Source organism: Balearica regulorum, chromosome 1 (genome assembly GCF_011004875.1).
Source record: "Balearica regulorum gibbericeps isolate bBalReg1 chromosome 1, bBalReg1.pri, whole genome shotgun sequence".
NCBI classification, from domain to species: Eukaryota; Metazoa; Chordata; class Aves; order Gruiformes; family Gruidae; genus Balearica; species Balearica regulorum.
In genome coordinates this window covers 23,036,386-23,056,370 of record NC_046184.1, presented here as the reverse complement: position 1 = coordinate 23,056,370, position 19,985 = coordinate 23,036,386, and the positions used below count along the sequence as shown (strand labels likewise).

At 43.9% G+C, this 19,985-nt stretch overlaps 1 protein-coding gene across 8 annotated transcripts in view; it reads left to right on the top strand.

The window, feature by feature from the left end:
* The window catches only part of PLXNB2 (plexin B2), a 257,923-nt gene that overhangs the window by 36,408 nt on the left and 201,530 nt on the right, over positions 1-19,985 (top strand). The window contains exon 1 of one of the 8 annotated variants that reach the window (XM_075742886.1): positions 8,869-8,887. The exons of the other annotated variants lie outside the window; for them this stretch is intronic. The gene's annotated coding sequence lies outside the window, so the exon portion shown is untranslated. Of the gene's footprint in view, positions 1-8,868; positions 8,888-19,985 lie in introns of those variants that run through there. 8 annotated transcript variants of the gene reach the window in all.

Genomic DNA, 19,985 nt, shown 5'->3' with positions numbered 1-19,985 from the left:
GAATTCTGTTCCAATTTAGGCAAAGCAGAGATGATTTACACAGAGATCCCTTGGTTTGATGGCTGCCAGAATAGCTCATAGCATCAGGCACCTGAGAAACTTCTTATCAATCTTAACAAATCTGTCAAGCTCCTAAGAACAGCATCTCGATCCAGTGGATTGGCATTCTCTGATCAAATCAGCTCCAGGAAAAAGACTTACCACCTATAAGTGACACAGACAACAATCGTCACCTCTTTATCATCCTCTCTTTACCTTCTCTTGGATAAATTAAATGGATCTGCTATAGTATCTGGTTTTAAGTCTAGTTCTTAAATAGATCCTATCACTTTTGTCTGAGCTCTTACCGATTTAATGACATTAGATGCAAGCAGTCAGGAGCAGGTACATTCTAGGAAGACCAATGCTAAATGATGTGATTACATCTCACAGTTTAAACATGGTAGTTCAATGCTACGTGTGTTGGAGTATCACAATTGCTCTCTCTCCACTTCCCCGGAGAGAGTGTGCTAACGGGCAAACCACCATGGCCCTAATGTTCTTTTACATTACTATTTTCCAAATTACATTCTGATGCTGTGACCTAAATTTTGGGTCTGTTTTTAATGTGATCTTGTTTGGTTACAGTAATAATGCATCTGTTCAACTGAGTCTGTTGTACTGTGTGATTCACATCATCACACTTTTGAACTCGACTTGACCTTTCGTGCAGGTGATGTGACAATTGGTGGTGCAGTGGTTTTATACCAGCACTGACTTTCTTAAATAGGACTTCCACATTCCTGGAAGACTTTCACTTCAGGTCTTGATTCTTCTAAAGAAGAGGGGAGCTGATGTAGCCAGGATTGAATGCCAGTGGTTGAGAATGATGAATATTTAATCTGCTTTGTTGACTTGTGTAGCACCTGTTTTTAAATAGACCTGGTTACTTATAAGACGCTAATACACTCTTGGTTTGCGGAAAGACGCCATGCACCTTTATTAACCAAACTTATCAGGCTGGGGATACGTTCTGGGTAGGATTATAGGTTTGATTTTCATAAAGTTATCTTGACTGTTTTATTGATGATTCTGTACTTTAATTCTGTATGGTCTTCATTTTCTATGAATGTTTAGGTTCTGTTGCTCAAGACCAATGTTGAATTAAATGACCTGCAGTTGCCACAGTGGCCTCATTCACCATTCCTAAATATTGCTAAAATACTTTATTCTTTGTCCTCTAATATGTCCTTAAAATGTGATATTTAACCAGTCGTCAGCCCTGCTGGCTCCTTGGCCCACACTTCTAAAACTTGTGGGAGCAAACGATTCGCTCTGACAGATCTTCAACATTTTAACTTTAACAAATGCTGTATAACATCTGTAACTTGCTCAGAAAATGGTACCTGCCGACTCCAAAGCTCAGGCAAAATACTGCTGTGGTAGGGTGAGGGGGTGACAGAGCCCGTCTCAGTGTACTTGAAAGCCTCAGGTTTTCCAGCAGAAGGCTGGTGGGTGGGAAGCCAATGCTGAAGTCAGGGCACCTGAGCCAGGTGTGCCCAGCAGCCTGTGCTGTGCTGATGCCAGCTTTTCGGAACATTGGTTTCTCCATTTTTCTGAAAGGTGACTGATGAGCACGTAACAGTGACCAAGTCACGGTCAGGGTGGCACGTTTTGCTGCTGTTGCTATCGGTACCTGCAATTCAACTGCGGTCTAATCTCGCAGATGTGGTTTGATTTAACTTAATTTGAGGGCAATATCCTACAATATTGAGAGATATTTATGAAGGAAGTTCTTTGAAGCTCTTTCCTCCTGCTCTTAGCACCACTTAGTCTTGGTGGATGCCTTTTATCTTGAAACAGATTTCAGCTAGCCATTAAGAAAGCTGAATAGAGGTGCTATTTCAGTTGGCTCTGTGATATTTTGCTCTTGCATATTAACTTTGCTGTTCTGCTTCCTATTCTAGTTGAGTCTTAATGTTCTTGCACTGCTAGTGGCTGTTTATTTCATTTAAGGATGTGTATGCTGGAGAGGAGAGAGAAAAGGAGTAGAAAGTTAGCTGAGGAAACAAGATGTGTGTATATACATGTATATAAAATGCTAATGATTTTTCCAACAGTATCAGAAAAGTGGTTCTTGCATGAAACACTCGTGGTCTGTTAACACAGCACTAGATCTCCCCGTCCCCCACTCCCTGCTGCAGACGTGCTCAGCTCTTTTCTGGTTTGTTTATGTGCTTGGCAAATTGGAGCAGGGGCAAAGGAATGAAGGAGAAAGAGGAGCCCTCGCCAGAGCAGTGAGGAAGGAGGTTGCAAGCTGGAAAGGGAATTCGTGGGTTGGGGAGGGATGGATGGAGCTGGGAGATGGCTGTGCTGTTCCCGGCACGGAGAAGAGGAGGGAGCTGCTGCGTGTGCTGCCCCTGCTCATTTCTCTTCTCAGCCAGCAAAACTGTCTGGGTTTCCTGGTGTGCTCCATCAAGGTTTTGTTGCAGCACTTTATTTCACTCCCTTGTTTGATCTCTCCAGTTTGTTAATGGAGCTATAGCTGGGCCCTTCCCTAAAACAGTCAGAGGACTGGAATACGTCCCTCTCTTTCCCACTTTGAACCCTAGATCTTCCCACATTTCAAATAGAAAGCTCTCCATAGCAACACGCATATTTTTAAGAAATCCATGATGGACATCTTATAAATGAGAGCTCTCTCAATTTGCAGTGTACTTCTTTAGTGAGAAAACTGGGACAGAGGAGTTATTTCTCCTCCTTGTTTTCTCTTACACCTTCCTGCATGAATGAGGAGCTGCTCTGCTGAGGAGGGTGGTCCTTTGAAGTAAACAGTGGTTTGCAAGGAAGAATATCCTATTATAGGAGAGAAAGTTATGTAAGAAAGAAATACCTTCTCAGCAGTCACAGCTTCAGGAGCTGTTGGATATTATTACCATTGTCCTTTCTCCTCAGAGAAACTTGTGCAATGAGTTGTCCAGGTTTTTGGACAGTGCTCTTGTGACTAATAGTTACATTTTATTTTTAGCTTTGGCTGACATAGTTACCAGGAATACTTGTGTACTGAACCGCTGCAAGATGTTTTTTAGACTGCCCTGCCTTTATGTACCAGTGCTGTAGGAAGACAAGCAGAACTGGGACACAGGTGTACCAGGTCCCAGTCGTGTTCCAAACTTCACATCATTTTGTGGTCGTGAGATATAATTGTATCTCAAGCTTTCCCCTAAGTGCCTTTCTCATCCTAAGGAGGATGCCTTCTGTGTCTATTGCTCTGAATGCTTGCATGGCCACAGATAACTGAAAAAAGTTGATTTTTTATTTTATATTGAAATATAAAGAACTTTTTACTTTTTTATTTTAAAATCCATGTTGTCTCAGGTGCCAGTTAACAACGTGGGGTACAAGGATTGGCATGGCTGAGGTGAAAGCATGCGGTAGCATAGGTGGAAATTTCTTAAGCCGTGTTTGCTGCCTGAAAAGACTTAAATGTATAACTACTCCTTCAGTCACAGCACTTGATACTTGTTAGATCCTTTAGAAGGACTGCAATTTTTTGCTGCCCTGCCTCAAAGGCTATTTTTCTAATAAGATTGTTTTCTGAAGGGTAGAGGTGAGAATTGTAGAAGAAATAAATGGTAACAACCAGCCACTGTAAGTGGAAGAGTTTTACCTGGAATCTGAAAGAGAAATCCAGCATCTCTGTCCCTGAGAAGAAGTAGTCCAGTGAGTCTCACTCCTGTTAGAGGGTACAAGTTGTAAAAATCAAGTTATTTTCTACCACTTCCTTCTAGCAGGAAAGAGAGACTTGGTTTTTAGCCCAGGTTGTACCTATTTCTTTGTCCCCATTACATCCTGTGAGAAAGCAATTTGTTTCTCTCTTTCTTCCCACTCTTCCGTATCGGATCATTGAGGGTTCAGCAGCTTCTCAGCTTGACCCTGGTGGGCTTGGAATTAAAACCTCACCTGTTCTGGATGGTCTAATGCTTTTCAGAGTCCACGGACAGTGGGGGTCCTGCAAGTGTCTCTGAAGCCAGGGAGATGTTCAGCTGGTCCTTTGGCACAGGTGGTGCATGAATTGGTTAGTGGAGGATTGTGCTTTTTGGAAGGCGTACAGAAAGGATGAGAGAAGTGGAGTTCTGCTCTTGGGGTGGTGGAAATGTTGATCAAAGCTGAGAGGTCGTAAGAGATGATGAAGAAAAAAAATCATATTCTTCCTGAATACAGGCAAGATTTCAGGAGTCCAGTTTAGCCAAAAAGCCTGAGACTTGAGGTGTTTTGAACATGTCCTCTCCAAGATACCTCAAAGGGACTAGTTCATCAGAAAAGGATGAGCATGCAGCCTCTGAAGCTGCTGCCCTGTGTTCTCTAGATCAAAAGATTATTTAATCTCTCTGAAAAACGTCCAGTGCCCACTTTGCATTTCAGCTGGTACATGTACCAGGCAAAAAAGAAGCTGGCACTACCAGTAGTTAGAAACTGGCCTCCGGCTCTGTGTGCCAGCACGCCGAAACACGTTTGCTGCCTTCGGGGCAGTACCTGCCTGTGTTTGTAGTGATTTCTGCCCCCGCTCCCCCTGTGCTTCATGATGCACCTCCCAAGATCGCCAGGGCAAAAGGCTGAGCAGCGCTGTTGACTTGAATGCATTCCTCTTTTATACATTGCTTGGAGAATCTTTCTCTGGATTCTTTGCTGTTATATGTGGATGCTTTGAGCATTCAAAAATGTATCCTTGTAACTCTGTGCCAGAGAGAAGTGCTAGTCCCACTTTGGAGACGTAGAAAAGGGAGGTTGAATGACATGGCCCAGCCCTGGTTCCTCCAGGAGCTTCTGTGTCATGGCTCCAAACCATCACCACGCCTTCGCCTTGGTCCCCAAGGTGCTGGTTTGCAGAGGGGAGAATAAATTATGGAAGTGGATGAGGAGGTAACTGGGGGATACGAAGGAGAAGGCGGGGGCTACGGCCGTGTTTGTGTCACCGTGATGCTGTGCCAGCAGCTGCCTCAGCTCCCTGCTGCGACTCGGCTGGGAGAGACGCCAGTGGGTGCCTAGCCCAGCGCTGACAGGCAGCTACTTATCTTTCATGCTTTCCTGACCCGTCGTCACATGCAGCGTTATCCTCTGTACCGCTGGCGCTGGGCAGCTGCTCTCTGGCACGCCCGAGGTGGTGGTTTGCTTCCAGAGCTGTTGGGATGGCCAAAATCTGTCTTCCCCAGGGTGTGCAGCCTAGGCCTAGGCAGGGTGTCATGTCTATCTCCCCCTTTTTTCCCCATAGGAACAATGTGGACTGTAGTTTTAGTAGTTTTTAAGTATTTTGGACTATCCTAGAACTGGCAGTCTTTCGTACAGGCTGACTGGCCCTGGGTGGTGAAAGGTTGGTTGATGCCATGCAAGTCTGGCACCCTAAAAAGGTGCCTCTTCACATGATTTATCCAAAGAGCTTTGTGGAGACTAGCTGAAACCCCTGAATTCTTACAAAGTGCCAATCTTTTAGGTTTAGCAATCATACGGCTCATCTTTTCCAGGAGAAAGATTGATGATCTTCAAGGTTTGGCTCCATAATGGGTATTGATTCTCTTGAAAGAAATGGGCATGTGGACCACTTTTTACCCTATAGCAGAGGAAAGGTCCCTGGACCCCCTTCTGGACCTGGCCTTACAAACCTTACCCTGTGATACAGTAAAGGCCCTGGGCCTCCTGAGTGTCAACTTTAGTTTTTAATTTATTTTCCAAAATAGCAAAAATTCTGGAATTTTTGTATTTTGTGGTACTTTTTTCTCAGTCACCTGCTGACTGCATCTATGCCAGCTTCTGGAAAAATCTAACTTGAGCTTACTTCTCATGTGTTCAAGCCACCTCATTACTGCAGAGAGCCACCTGAGAAATGTGTTAATGGCCATATGCCAGCATGCTCAGCTCTATAAAAACCGCTGAGATGAACCTGCTCCGACTGCTGAAAGCCAGAAACAACTACCCTCTTGTCTACACCAGGAAAACTACAACTTGTTAATTTGCCATCGGCCAGCAGCTGCTCTCGGGCTGGCAATGGTGGAACTGGTAAACGGAGCTCAGGCATATTTAACACTGTAATAAAACATAATTTAGAATTACGAAGCAGACTGGTAATGCTGCCTATTATCAAGGTTGTTTGACACTTCCCATTATAAGACTCTATTTTCAGCCACTTACAAGTTTGCCAAATTTTAACAGCTTGCACTGAGATTTCTTTAACTCGGTGTCTGCCTCTTGCTGAATATTTTGTTATTGTTGTTTAAAAAGAAAAACCAGCATTTAGTCAGAGCAGCTCAGCTGTTTCTAAGAAAGAGGACTGAGAAAATATCTTGTTAGTCCTGTTAAATTTAGGTGACCTTTTCTTTTAACAGCTTAGAGGCAGGATTTGGCAAGAAGGGGGAGCCGCTGTCAGAGATGCTTGTGCTCTTTCTATGAATATTGACCAAAATAGGCTGAAGTGCAAGTCCTCAAAACATTTCAGTTAACACCAGCTAGCAGGTCTTTAATTCGTGGCAGCAGATTTCCCCGAAGAGGCGATGATGCCTGCAGGCTGTGCGAGTCTGATCCTTGCGGCGGGGGAGCTGGTTCCTATCCAGCCCCAGGAGCCCAGGTCTGTGAGCGGGTGCTTGGGACACGTGGTGGCCAGCTTCCCCGTGGCTCTGGACTGAGCCTGGGCCATACAGAGGAGGGGGCTGAAAGATTTAAATGGGGCAGAATGCGATAGTGACCACGAGAGCAATTTTTGTGTGCTTTGGAGAGCTTTAAGTTGTGTGTAATAGGCATATGTAACACAGGTAGAGGTCCCTATAGATAATAGATGTGTAGACACCTACACATTGTTGATGGTTTCCGCTAGCTTAATGCGTTCCTTGTAACTGTTGTGTGTTAAACTACAAAATACAAGTTAAAAATCAAATTTGTTAATAGTGCTTGTCAATGGTGCTTCCCCCCACCCCCCACCCCCCGATATAGTGGTAGAAATCGGATTATTATTGTAGAATACTACAGGCAATCAAAATTTAATTACTTTTGCTCTTGTTCACTGTAGGGTTTTCCTGGGTAACATGTGGCTCTCTACTTATTCTTCATTTTTCTATTGGGTGCTCCTCCCGCCTGTGCGATACTGCAGGTGCTGGGGAGATTTTGATCCATCCTTACAGAGACCAGATCCTGTAAGGGGATGGATCAAAATAAGGGACATAAGCCCCTTTAACAAGCTAGGAAATCTGTCTCCACTTTTAGCAGTGCTGCCAGTCCACCGGTTACAGCAGATACAGTCTAGCCCTCAAAATTGCTTTATCCTTTCAGTTTTCTATTGGCCTACTTACATGGAAATTGCAGGAGCATCTCGCAGCTTGTCCTGCAGGGCTCCTGAAATCTGCACACTCAGCCTCTGGGTTGGCATACACGTAGCATTAGTCTTTATCTACTACATGTCTACAGCTGCAAATAGTAGGGCAGCTGAAAGCCTACACTGAAGGGTTCAGAGAGTCATGAAATCAATTATACTACTTATTTCCAGGCAAACTGGGTTACAATGGAGCGCAGCCATCCAAACACAGGCTTACTGTTGGAGATGAGGCATGGCTGCAGGAGGACCGCATGTAAATTTAAAAATAACATTTGAAAATTTAATTAAAACTCAGACCTACATTATGCACCTTCTCAGTGGGTAATGATATCAGGTTAAGACACTTTAAACCTAAGGCAATTTTGTATTTTTATAGTCACATTTTTTTAACAGGCAGCATTCCTCCTGCTTCCCTAGTTGGCATGAGAAGCCCACACAGATTGAGGAAATTATGGAAAAAAAGTAAAACAGAATATAACTCAAAAGGCTGTCAAACACATGTAGTTTAAAAGAAATGGTGCAAGATGTTTTCTCCTTTTTTCCCCCTATTATCTGCTTTGTAAAACCATTCTCAGGCTGAAGGTGGATGAGAATTCTTTAATGACCCATCAATAAAACCACTTAGCAGAGCTGAATAGCAGCTGTGACAGGTGACCTTCCTTTTTTTCAGAAGTGCTCTATTAGTTCTCATTATCTTGCCTCTCTGTCACGTTTGGGGGCCTTTCAAGGCCCTTCTTTTTCTCCTCTGAAATAAACCGTGTTTCTTTCCATCTGGAGATGAGTCCATGTCATTTGTTGGGAGAGTATGTCATTCACAGGAGATGCCTATGGAAGAATACCTTGCTTGCCATGACAGAAGTGTGCTCATTGAATAGGAAGCTGAGTGACAGGAGGAAGGGCAGCGGGAATAGATGGCCTGAGCGTAGCTCATTCAAATTGCACGGGGCAGCAAGATGCTCATTCCTTGCCTAATTCTGCTCTGTCATGGAGGGTAGTGGTGCTGCCTCTCCTCTCTCTCCTGGACATGTTTTGTAGAGCAGCTGAAATAATCTGCCTGTCCTCTGGCTACTTCTGCAAAGCTCTTCCATTGCTTCAGTTTCTCTCCAAAACCTATGAAGTCAAGTATAACTGACTGGGGCTCTCTTTTCTGTCTAGCAAAGATGTTGTTAACTGGTTTCCAGGTTTGTCCCCGTACAGGTGCTGCTTAGTGGCTCCCAGCTCCCTGATTTTGGGGATTAGAAGAAGCAATTAAATCCTTTCTGCTATAGTGCATTAGCCAAGCTTGTGAAATTCGGTGGTTTTATAGCTGCCAAAAAAGAGGCTTTTTTCAAAGCCCTTGCATCAATATTATTTTTATTCCTGTGACTTGTTTTGTGCAACTTGGATCTTTGCAACAATGCTGGTAGATGGTAGTGGTGAATAAATAATCAAATCTGTTAGTAAAATGCTACGTTTTGCTCTGATTTACTTGCAGATATTTGAAGTGAAAATGAAATTGGGCAGAATTGATGTGGAAGGGGAGGGAGAAAAGGACAGCTTTTTACTGAGGTATCTGTTTCTTTGAAGTAAACTGAAATGTTGTGCTGCAGTATTGTGATCAGGGCAGTGTGAGAGTGTCCACGCTTCATGTTTTAATAGCAGCCTTGTCTTAGCCAGTTTTGCTTTAGACATGAAAATGCAATTTCTGAGGCTTTATCAGGTAAAACAAGAAACTGTGCACGGAAAGAACTAGAAATTAAGTTTCTGCAGACATGTTTTCTTTTTCTAAATGCTGACAAATAACTCCTGCCAAATGCTGCATAAAGGAGAAAAGGAAACATATGGCAGTTCAACAGGAGTAAAAAGATGAGCTAATCCAGCATCCAACAAGTCTTTGGATGAGACTAAAATAAAACCAACCAGCCTTTATCATGCTTGATAGCACCACTATAATTAGGAGTCTGTCACCAGGTTCATAATGAACCCTTAGCCCTATTTTGGGGGGTTTATAGTCTGGTAGTAAGAGTCACTTTGGGTTGCAACTTGGCATACTAGAGCACGCTGTGCAGAAGGCTCAAATCTAGCATGCAGGTTTTAAATAAACTGACTGTTAAAAGTTGGGGGGGTTGTGCCAGCAATGAGCTAGTTGTGCTTATAATCTGTCCTAAGTGTTTAAGGAGTCAGTGACTAATGTGATTTATTTGCCTTTAGCATGAAAAATACAAATGTGTGGTTCAGTATCCTGATGTGCTCTCTCTTAAGCTGCCTTGTAAGGAATCCAGAATGTAAGGAATCATGAATGTAACAAATATAGTTTTTTATTTTTTCCCTCCTTTGGTTTTATGCTCTCTACATCTGCCCTAGCAGAAGCTGCTGCAGAGCTAGGGGCTAGTGTTTGCTGTACTCTGCCTTAAAAATGAACTTGTAAGAAAACTCACTCTTTACAAGTCAAGTTCTCAACCTTAGGGAGAAGTCTGGTAGATGAGGCAAAAATCCAGCGTGCTTCTTTCTCCCATCTTTCCCTCCATCCTTGAGGCTTAGGTGCTGGCAGAGGGACTGACTGTGCAGAAGGTGCCTCAGTTGTGTACACAGGCATGCAGTTAATTCTGAATAAAGGGGTTTAAGCTTCAGGACGTGTCCAGTGTTTTTCTGAACCCTGAATTATTACTTATCTAATCCAAGGTACCAGAAGCTGAAATAATCCCTCTTTAACATATCTTTATTGTGTGTTGTCCTCTCCTCTCCCTTGCAGTGCTGGAGTTTCTCAGCACCTCAGGATGTCTGTTGTAGCTATTTGAGAATGTCCACAGGAGACAGGGCAGAGCTCTCACAACAGCATCTCCTCTGCAGAACGTGCATCTAGTAATGAAAGGTCAAATATTTGTATGTTAAGGCTGTGGATTCACATTACAGTTAGATGCCTAATGAGATTTTCAGAAACATTGAGGCTCCCCTGCAGCCTTGTGTGCCAGACTCTTAAGAGTCTGGCTTAAAAGGAATAACTAAGCAACCTCAGTAACTTGAGCAAAACCTGAGTAGGTCAGTCCTGTCCCAGTATGATTCAACCTTCTGACTTGTACGGGAAAGCAAAGGTGAACTGAGGTGTATCCAGTTCACATTTAATATACAGTAAATGTTAACTTTCCCTCCCAAACACTTCAGGGGAGGCTTTGATGTTCATTTGATGAAGGTGAATAGGCTGGGGGAGGATTAAAGTTCATGAAGTGCTGCAGTAGTCCTAAGGCTGGCAGCCAAGTGGTGCCTCTGAATTGTCCTTGTAGAGAAGAGATTGAAAAGCCACACACGAGTGCTGGAGACCAGGGAGGGGGATGTATCTCATCACCCCCCTCCACCCCCTGCCATACTGCTTCTGCTTGTCAGAAAGAGAAAGTCTGTGCTGCTTTTCTGACAAAGAGACCCGCCCAAAGCTCTACATTTATGAATTAGTAACTCATAAATTAGCAGCTGTAGGTTGGCAGTCTCTTTAGAGGGCTATGCCAGGTTTTGCTTTCTCACATGAGAGGCTGACCCGTAAAGGCTGTGCCTGTAGACTCAAGTTGAGAAATCCTGTCCCTTGAAGAGACAACATGCTGTTGGAGGCCATCGTGCCTTGTGTCTAGGTGAGATGCTTTGAAACCCCATGGGAGCCAGGGACTGCTGCCTCTTGCGGATCCCTTGGCCCCAAGCCCCTGATCCTGCTGTAGGCCCTTCAAACCCCGCTGGCACCCCACCGCTGACTTCCAACCTAGCTGGCTGCACAGGACAATAGAAGGGAGAGAGTGGTAACATATGTGTCTCTATACACGCACATTCTTGGCTTCCTTGCCTATATCTGCTGGCAAGCACGTGGTAGGAAGCAGCTGCTGACACTACTAGTTGCATTACACTCTTCATGTGGGCCCTGTGCTTGCTAGCAGGAGCCACGAAGCATGGATTTGAACCAAATCGTGACAGCCTTCTGCAGAAAGGAGGAGAGACCATGTAAAGAACTAGGGACACGAGGCAGGCAGGGACCTCTGCTCGGCGCTCGGTGTGCAGAGGTGGAAGACCGGGCTTCTTGAATGAGTGAGGGGGTAAGGAAGGACCTGGGCAGACACTGCATCTCAAGGTGGTCTTTCTGGATGAACAGCTACTTGGAGGGACGTTACAAGAAAGCACGTAGCAGGTTCTAGCATACCTGTAAACAGAGGCATGTATAAGCTCCGAGGGGAGCTTGGTGAATGAATAAAATTCATTCAGCCACCTTCAAAAAGCCACCAGTGCATAGAAACCACTCATGCTAATAACTTTGATATTGGTGCTAAAGACTGGCATCTTGAAGATTAGTGCGTGAACATGGGGGACCTTTGTGAGTACGGTTTTGATCATCAGAAAAAAACAAGCTGAGATATTCAATCAAGAGTATAAAGCGGATCACAGAAGGAAGCCACCGTACAACAATCTCATTGAAAGGAAGGCTTTTTAAAATTCCCATTAATTAGAATATATTTGATCTCTTAGCTTCATCTTAATTTAGAGAGAAATGTGGAAGCACCTTCCAAATTCTGTTTCACAGCAAAAGCTTGCATAACCCTTCAACTCCTGGCATTTTCAAACTACAGTATAAATTGCAAAAGGAAAAGTTGCCGTTGATGTAGAAAACACAATCTGTGTCTACAAAGTCTTCCGTTTTAAAAGGCCCATTTTATACTCTCCTCCAGAAGGTGTGACAGCTCAGGTTATTAGCAGCAGGGTTTGGTTTTTTTTTTTTCATTTGCATTGTTAAACATTTTTTTCGGGGGGGGGGGGGGGGGGAAGCGCCCTAAAATGACAAGGAAATCTTGCAGTGTTTTTTCTTTTTTCTTTCTTTTTTTGAACAGCTATATCACAATTCCTATCCTTTCTACACGTAAGAAATTCACAAAAATATATAGATATGCATATTTGATATTACCACTTCATGGAACTTCAGAATTCATTAGTTGATGCTTAGCAGCAGCTTCCTGTTCTGTTGCAAACTGCTGCCGAGTAAGGCATTAGCCAATCCTGAAAAAGCCTATTAAAAAAAGATCAACTCTCAAACAGCAAGGATAGAGTCTGGATGTTTATCTTCTCTAAAACATACCAGCTGTTCCTCTGTTCAAATAAGAAAATTAGATATTTGGGATTTTTTAAAAAAATATTTTGCTACCAAACATTACTTGCCAAAAACGGCCCATGTACTTTTATGTTATGTGACCCATGGAACAAATACTTTCAGAAAACGTTTTTTGATTGCATTAATAGTCAAACTGTCATGCTTCAACTATCAAGCTAGTTTCATTTTTTTTCCCTCACCTTTCTGGAGCTAATATTTTTTTTTAACATTGCCCAAAATACGGTTGTGCACAATGCTTGTGCTGGAGAGACCAAATCTTTCCCCTGTTTGTTCTTAAGCTTTTGAGCTCCGTTTTGAAAGTTCCCAGTTTTTGGCAACTTCTGAGTTTAACAAAACTACAGGGTGAAGAAAAAAAACAGACAAGTAGCAAAGCCAGCGATTTTCACCCGATAGGGAACCTTGGTCGCACACCATCAGCTCTCACAAGAAGGGGGAGCACTGCTGTACTGTCATTCCTGCCCCGCGTTTGAGGACTAAACACTGCCTATTCACTGTGCATTTTGTCTTGCTAGTAGATGCCTTAAAGTTTTATTATTCACTCTTACTCCAAGTGCTAGTGGGGGAAAGCTATTATTTCTTCTGTGACAATACTCTCCTAACAGTTGAAGAGCTTTAAGTTCCCCATCCCTCTAGTTCTTCCCCTGAGGCTTCAGAAGGGGAAGTCTCTGCTGCTCTGGTCCCCTCCTCAGCCTGCTGCAGTCCTCCTGCCTCGCCAGCCGCCTCCTCTTCCATTTCTCAGCAGTTCCTTATGGATCTTCCAAAGAGCAGCAGTCTATACTTGGCATGATTCTTGCCTTTTTCATTAGTGCCATTGGTAAACTCATCATGGAGCAGTTAAATTGCCTGCGCTTATTAATTTAATTCTGCTGTTCTTGGTTGTAAGGAGCAGGAGACTATTGCTGTCTGTCTTCAAGCTCAGGAAGAGGCCACTGAGATACGTTAGTCTCCAACTTATTTGAAAATACTGGGGTTTTGCAAAACCAGAAATACCACAATTATTTTTAGCAGAACCCCTCATTTGCCAAAGTTGATGATTTAGGTTTTCCATTTGCCCAGGATAAGATTATTTTTCAAACCCTTTATACATTTATAATTATTGACATCCATTTAAAAAATGAAATAACCTAGTAGGGAAGCAGAGGATCCCTGCACTTACTCAGCATGCTGTGCAGACCGACTGTCATAACGTGATGCAAGAAGCCAGTTTAAGCATTTGCAGTGCTCTTTCCCCAAAATTTTTTCACAGTTTGGCTCCTTCACAGTACTTACTACTTTCTGCTCACCAAGAGGAAGGGCTGGGAAGCATTTCTGGGTAAACAGAATTATTTTTCAGGAGGAGTTTTGCTTGCAAGAAAGGGAGAAGGTTTGTATCTTTGCAGGCAAAAAAAAAAAAAAGAAGAAATGAGGCCTCAGACCTGAGCAAAAGCAGTCACTTAAAAGTGCTGTGGTGGATTGAATCAACACAGCATGTGTGTTTTGGATTTGTTCACACATGGTAAGAAAAGCCAGCAAAAATCTTCATGGGATTTTACTGAGAAGAAGTTAATGCAGATGCCAAATCCATTTATCATTTCTTTGGTTGCATGCCACTGTCCCTCATGACCTTCTCCAGCCTCTGAGCAGTGAACACTTTCTCTCCCATTAAATATGCTTGTTTTGTTTTTAACCACTTCCTCACTGCCCTGCTACTCATATATTTTGTGGCACCAGTGGCTTTTTCCCTTATAGGGGGCTGGTGCATTGCTTTAAGAAATACATGTATTTGGAGAGAGAACAGAACTGACCCAGAAGCAGCTTTGGTGGATTTGTGAGATATTTTTTGGAAGGTTGTTTATGACAAGACTGCTAGTATACAGGACTACTCAGGATCTACTCCTTTTTCCAAGTAATAACTTCTATTTTTTCCCCACCCTGTTTTTTCACCACCAACCTTTCCATTAGAAAGGGTAGGTTCCACAACTACCCATCTGTTTGTGGTCTGCCTGAGGAAGCTGGTATTGGGTTAAGTTCTTCCACAGCCCCCTCATGTAGCCCTAGGAAAGGTGCTGTGCCTCTGTTGTGCTGTCTGAAAGCACAGGCAGCTCATAGCTTTCCTGTGCTTCAGTTTGTTGCTTTTGCAGTCATTCCCTTCCATTACTGCTTGAAGATACAACTCCTTGGCTAATGGTCAGAGAGGCTCCCCTTTGGTCATGCAGGAGGACGTATACTTTTAATTTTTACTGTTCTCTCATCCTCCAAGCCGTCATCAAGAACTGTTGGATAGGTCACAGCTCCTCCTCCAACCACAACTCTGTCAGCTGTTCCCATGGTCAGAATTAGCAAGGATAGCTTAAACAGTTTAAATAGTAAGTCTTCGCCCACCTGGCTGGTTTTGACAGAAAAGGATAAGGGAGTATCATCTAAGTGGCTCTGCTGGCAGCTTTGAAGACTGGTAACCTCCTCAGGGGTCCTGACAAGCACCAGGCTGAGGGCAGTCACTTTTTTAACTAGTGTAGCTGGAGCTGGTGTCTGGCCACAAGTTGTGACTAGGGCCTGTGTCGTGTCTCATGGTAAATCTGTTCTCTTAGGCTGTGCTTGAAGAAGTTGTGTAGGAATGTAGTTAAAGAAGTGTGTGCCTCAAACCTAGAGCTGTGTTGTCATGTGCGTGCTTAGCTCTGTTATGTGGTTGTGGGATCCAAGAGGATTTGCCATGACTGGTTGCCACAATTTTCTCTCTTGAGTGCGAAGAGAACAGATTATTTTAGAGAAGATTATCACTCTGTTTAGACCTTGGTGGGTGGAGCCCAACAAGTGTGTGATTGGGCCTGACAACAAAACTCAGTACTGTGAGAAGTTAATACACACAATGTCTAATTGATGCTTCCTAGAGAACCTCAAGATACAACAAATGCAGTTATCAACAGAGAATTAAGTCAGGGTAGTAGCTGAAAGGGATCTGATGGTCTTCTCGTAGTCTGGCAAGGCTAGGGTGCTCTTCCAGCATGGTACTGGCATGTATGAATATGAACTTGGAGGATGAGTAGCTTCATGAAGCCCTGTCAGCTGGAAGCCCACCTATGTGGTGATACTGAAGAAAGAGGAATTGGACCTCCTGTATCCTTCATCAGCAAAACCAGAGGGAGAGTTTCCAGTTTCTGTGGTTTTTCCTCTGTCCCCACTGAAGTTCACCACTACCTCAAGCTGTGTTTTTGTAGGACAAAATTTTTGGCCCGCATCTGTATGTATGCATGTATGAGACAAAACCATACAGATACACACCCTTGTTTTGTACTCTTTTAATAGTTTTTCACAGAATTATTCCTCTCTCTCTCCCCCCCCCCCCCCCCCTTTTTGGCAGCCTTCTCCTAAGTTGGGTTGCTCCTGCACAGCACAGCTGATAGTGGGCTATGGGGCGAGGACACATCAGCAGTGGTGTAAGCAGAGGGTGCTACCAGGACTCTGTTGCGAATCTTCAGCCTCATCCATGTCTCTTGAGCTATCTGTGTGCCCAAGATCTAAACTGGGTCTGTAAAATGCTGCAAAAAGCACTTCCATGGAAGGAGGGGTCACCTCTAGCAGAGGGTGTGGAGGGTGTAGAAACTACTCTCTGTAGGAGAGGGAGGAAGCCTCCAGTCAGCTTTGTCTCCAGAGGATCTGTCCCATGGAGAAACACCCTAAAGCTCTTCCACCAGTCCTCTCAGCAACGTGGTATAAGAGATAAGTGTGCTCTCCTCCAAAGCGGGTTGATAAAATCTGCTTCCATTGCACAAATCTACATTACTTTCTTTGTGGGGAAGGAGCTGAGTTTCCCTGTGGGCCTTAGCTGTAATTTGCCTCTCTTGCTTTCAAAGGTGTCTGTCTATTTTGGATAAAACTTCATTTAAGTCTTTGTTTTCCTTGGAGCCTGCCTTCAGAATCATCAACAGCAACAAAAAACCCATTGAGCAAGTGAAACTACAGGCTTGTTCTTTCCTTGATTTGTGGTAGTGTTTACCAAGAAGGACTGACTTTGACTGACAGTCTCTCTGAAAAGGAAAAAAACGGATCCACATTGAAATATGCTCTTCTCTCAATTAGCTTAATGGGAAAATGAGCTCCTTACATCTTTTCTTTCTCTCCCAGGTAAATTCATAATTAATTCAGTTTTGGTACATTCTTCTGACCAAACGCTTGCATTCTCTAATCTGCTTCATCTCCTTCATTATGGTCAGGCTAATAAATCCCTTAATTTTGGAGAAGTAATTCAGAAGGTTGATTTTCGGTATTTTCTCTGGACCTTCATTTTCTGCCAAGGTAATATATAGCCTTTGAAGTTGCCATCAGCATAGGTTTGGCCTCTACAAAAACCTATTTGAAATGAGAACTACTGTCATCCAATGACTTGCTTTAAGACTGAATTTTAGTTAATGGTACTAATATAGTTCAGCCTGATGTATATTTAATAATCTCCATGGAATTCCAATATCGGAGATTTGAATTGAGAAAACAGAGGGGGAATTGGCCTTGTCCATCCCGGCACTGTCTGATCTTGCAATCTCCTGTTGTGCAATCTCTCTGACACCATCCGAGTTTCTAACGCAAACTTGGACACCGCTATAGTGACGTTAAACCTCCTGACAATATGCTTGCTTTTCTTAGGAATTCCTTAAAAGCAGGAGGCAACAGGGCCTGCAAATAGTGCGGTGGATGGTTTCTAGCAGTATGGCATAGGTCCTCTGGGTGCGTTGCCTGAACAGCTGTTGTACAAGGCTCCCTTTGCAGGGTCTGCGTTCGTTACCACCAGGTAGCTGCTGAGGCAGCACACGGTTGTGTGTTTTGGATCTGTTTCATGCCTTGTTCTCCAGAGGCAAGTCACTCTAGTTTGTGAAGATACCTCAAAATAGAGGCAGTTGCTGTCCAATGAACATGCATTATTTGGCTTAACGTACAAAAACATTAGCTAGGGTTTTCTTATGCCTGTTGGCAAAAAGGTGTTCTTTTAAAGAAATGCCAATAATAATAAGAGCTACTTCAAATAAGGTCTGAGTTTCTTGACTGTGAGTGGGAAATTATGTAGATTACCAACCCTGAGAACTCTCTGATACTCAGTGTCATGATTAGAGGGTGTGAAAGTCTATTTGAGGACTTGGCTAATTTAAACTACTTGAGCTCCACAGCAAAAGTACTTCAGGTAATGTTTGACAGCTGTGTTTTCTAGCAATAAGGGCTCAATATGTTACAGAAGATGTAGTTTGTTTGCTGTTTCTGACCTCTCATTTTGAAGCAATGCTTACACTAATGGCTGTTTTTGAGGGCTTGAGGAGGGGATAGTTTTGCTAATTGTGTTCCAAGCTGAAGTTATATGACTGAAGATTGGATAGACATTTTCTTTCTGCTGTGTGACATGGTCTGATTTGTTGCCTTGGAAGATTTAATTGGAAGATAAGATGGCAGCTTTTTTAAAAGGAAAGTGTTTGGATTTTACACTCAGTTTAAGAATCTTTTGCTCTCTATGTGTGCCCGTGCATACAATTTAAACCACAGTTTTAGAACACACATGGGATATACTTGAAGGCAAGAAGCATGTAATGTGTATGTGCTCTGTAATGTTACCGTTTTAACTATGTGTATATATATATATGTATATATACTAGAAGAGTGTCACCCCTTGTGGCCTATCTAGCATTTGTACTAAGAAGTTGTCCCTGCCACCCTCCAGAAATCAGCTTTCTGCTGCCTTTCCCTCCTCCTTCAGAGAGGTTCAAGTCTCCCATGAGAACCAGAGTCTGTGGTCTGGAGACTTCCTTGAGTTGTTTACAGAAGACCTCATCTACTTCTTCATTGTGTGGTCTGCAATAACCTCCCGTCACAATGCCACCCTTATTGGTCTCTCTTCTGTTGCCAACCCACAAGCATTCACCCAGCCTATCGTCCATCCCACAAATGGGCTCCACACATTTAAGCAGCCCTTTCATGTAAAGGGCAACAATTCTTCATTGCTCCATTTTGTTAGGTGGATCTCTCTAGTAGCCTTCCTTGCTCAAGAGAATCTCATGGTCATAAAAGCCAAGGTGCTGCCTGGGATACCAGTCATACAGCCAGACTTTTATTTGCAGGAATTGTCCACTCCTACCTGGACTTTTCCCTTTTGCCTTTATGATCAAGGAGGATGACCTGGACTCCCACCTTTGCCCATAGAGCTCTGTAGCAGTTCTTGATGTATACCAGGTCTCCCATGGCAATGTCATTGGTTCCTATCTGGATGAGCATCAGGGGCTGATAGTTGGAAGGACAGCTGAGCTACCATTGCCTTTCTACCTCATCCCTAATCTGGCACCCCACAAGTAAAGCATCTCCCATGACAGCATCTTTGGTCAGTAGATGGGTGCCTTTGACCCCTGCAGAAAGGAATTTCCAGCCACTGTCACCCAGCCCCTCCTCATGGTACTGATGCTCAGTTCAGGCCTTGAGACCCCACTTCATGGAGTTTGTTCCCCATCCTGGGCTATTATGGCACAGTACCAATCCTGTCCATTAAGACCTGAGGGCAGAGGAGTCTCTGTCATACCTCAGAAGTCCCAAGCTGCCAGCTACTTGTGGTTTTTCCCCAGTCAGGAGCTAAGCACCACACAGCCGCTTGCTTATGCTCCCCTGGTAGGATGGGGGAGAGAATCAGAAGAGTAAAAGTAAGAACACTCATGGGTTGAGATAAAGACAATTTAATAGGTAAAGCAAAAGAAGGAATTCATTCACCACTTCCCATTGGCAGGCACCAGGCATTAAGCCATCTCCAGGAAAGCAGGGCTCCATCATGCCTAATGGTTACTTGGGAAGGCAAACACCATCACTCTGAATCTTCCCTCCCTTACTTCTTCTTCCCCTTTGTTTATATGCTGAGCATGATGCCATATGGTATGGAATATCCCTTTGGTCAGTTGGGCTCAGCTGTCCCGGCTGTGTCCCCTCCCAACTTCTTGTGCCCCCCCCAGCCCACTCGCTGGTGGAATGGTGTGAGAGGCAGAAGAGGCCTTGGCTCTGTGTAAGCACTGCTCAGCAGTAATGAAAACATCCCTGGGTTATCAACATTGTTTTCAGCACAAATCCAAAACACAGCCCCATACTAGCTACTGTGAAGAAAATTAACTCAACCCCAGCCAAAATCAGCACAGAGCTGCTTGGGAGTCTCCATCCACCATGTGCTCACATGTAGCCTCTCAACACCCCTTATTCCCCACATTGTGTGGCTTGGGCTCTTGCTTTTGCAAGACCATGAAGACCCCGTTTATCTCCTGTTCATGCTCTACTGTCCTCCCACAGCTCCTTTACGTGGCTGCCCAGTGCCCCATGGCACTGGACTTTCCTGGGGGAGGCCATGGAGGAGGCTGGGGTCACCTCCTCCCTCTGGGCTGTGGCTGCTGATTTGCTAGGGCGCTATCTGTAGCCACTGCTTCTGATCCAGAACCTGCTAATTCAGGTGCGAAGGGTGAAGTGAATAATGGCCCTGGGCTTCTTGTAGAGGAAGGAAAGGAAGCAAATTGCTGCGGATTCCCCGTGGCACAATGTTTTACCAGA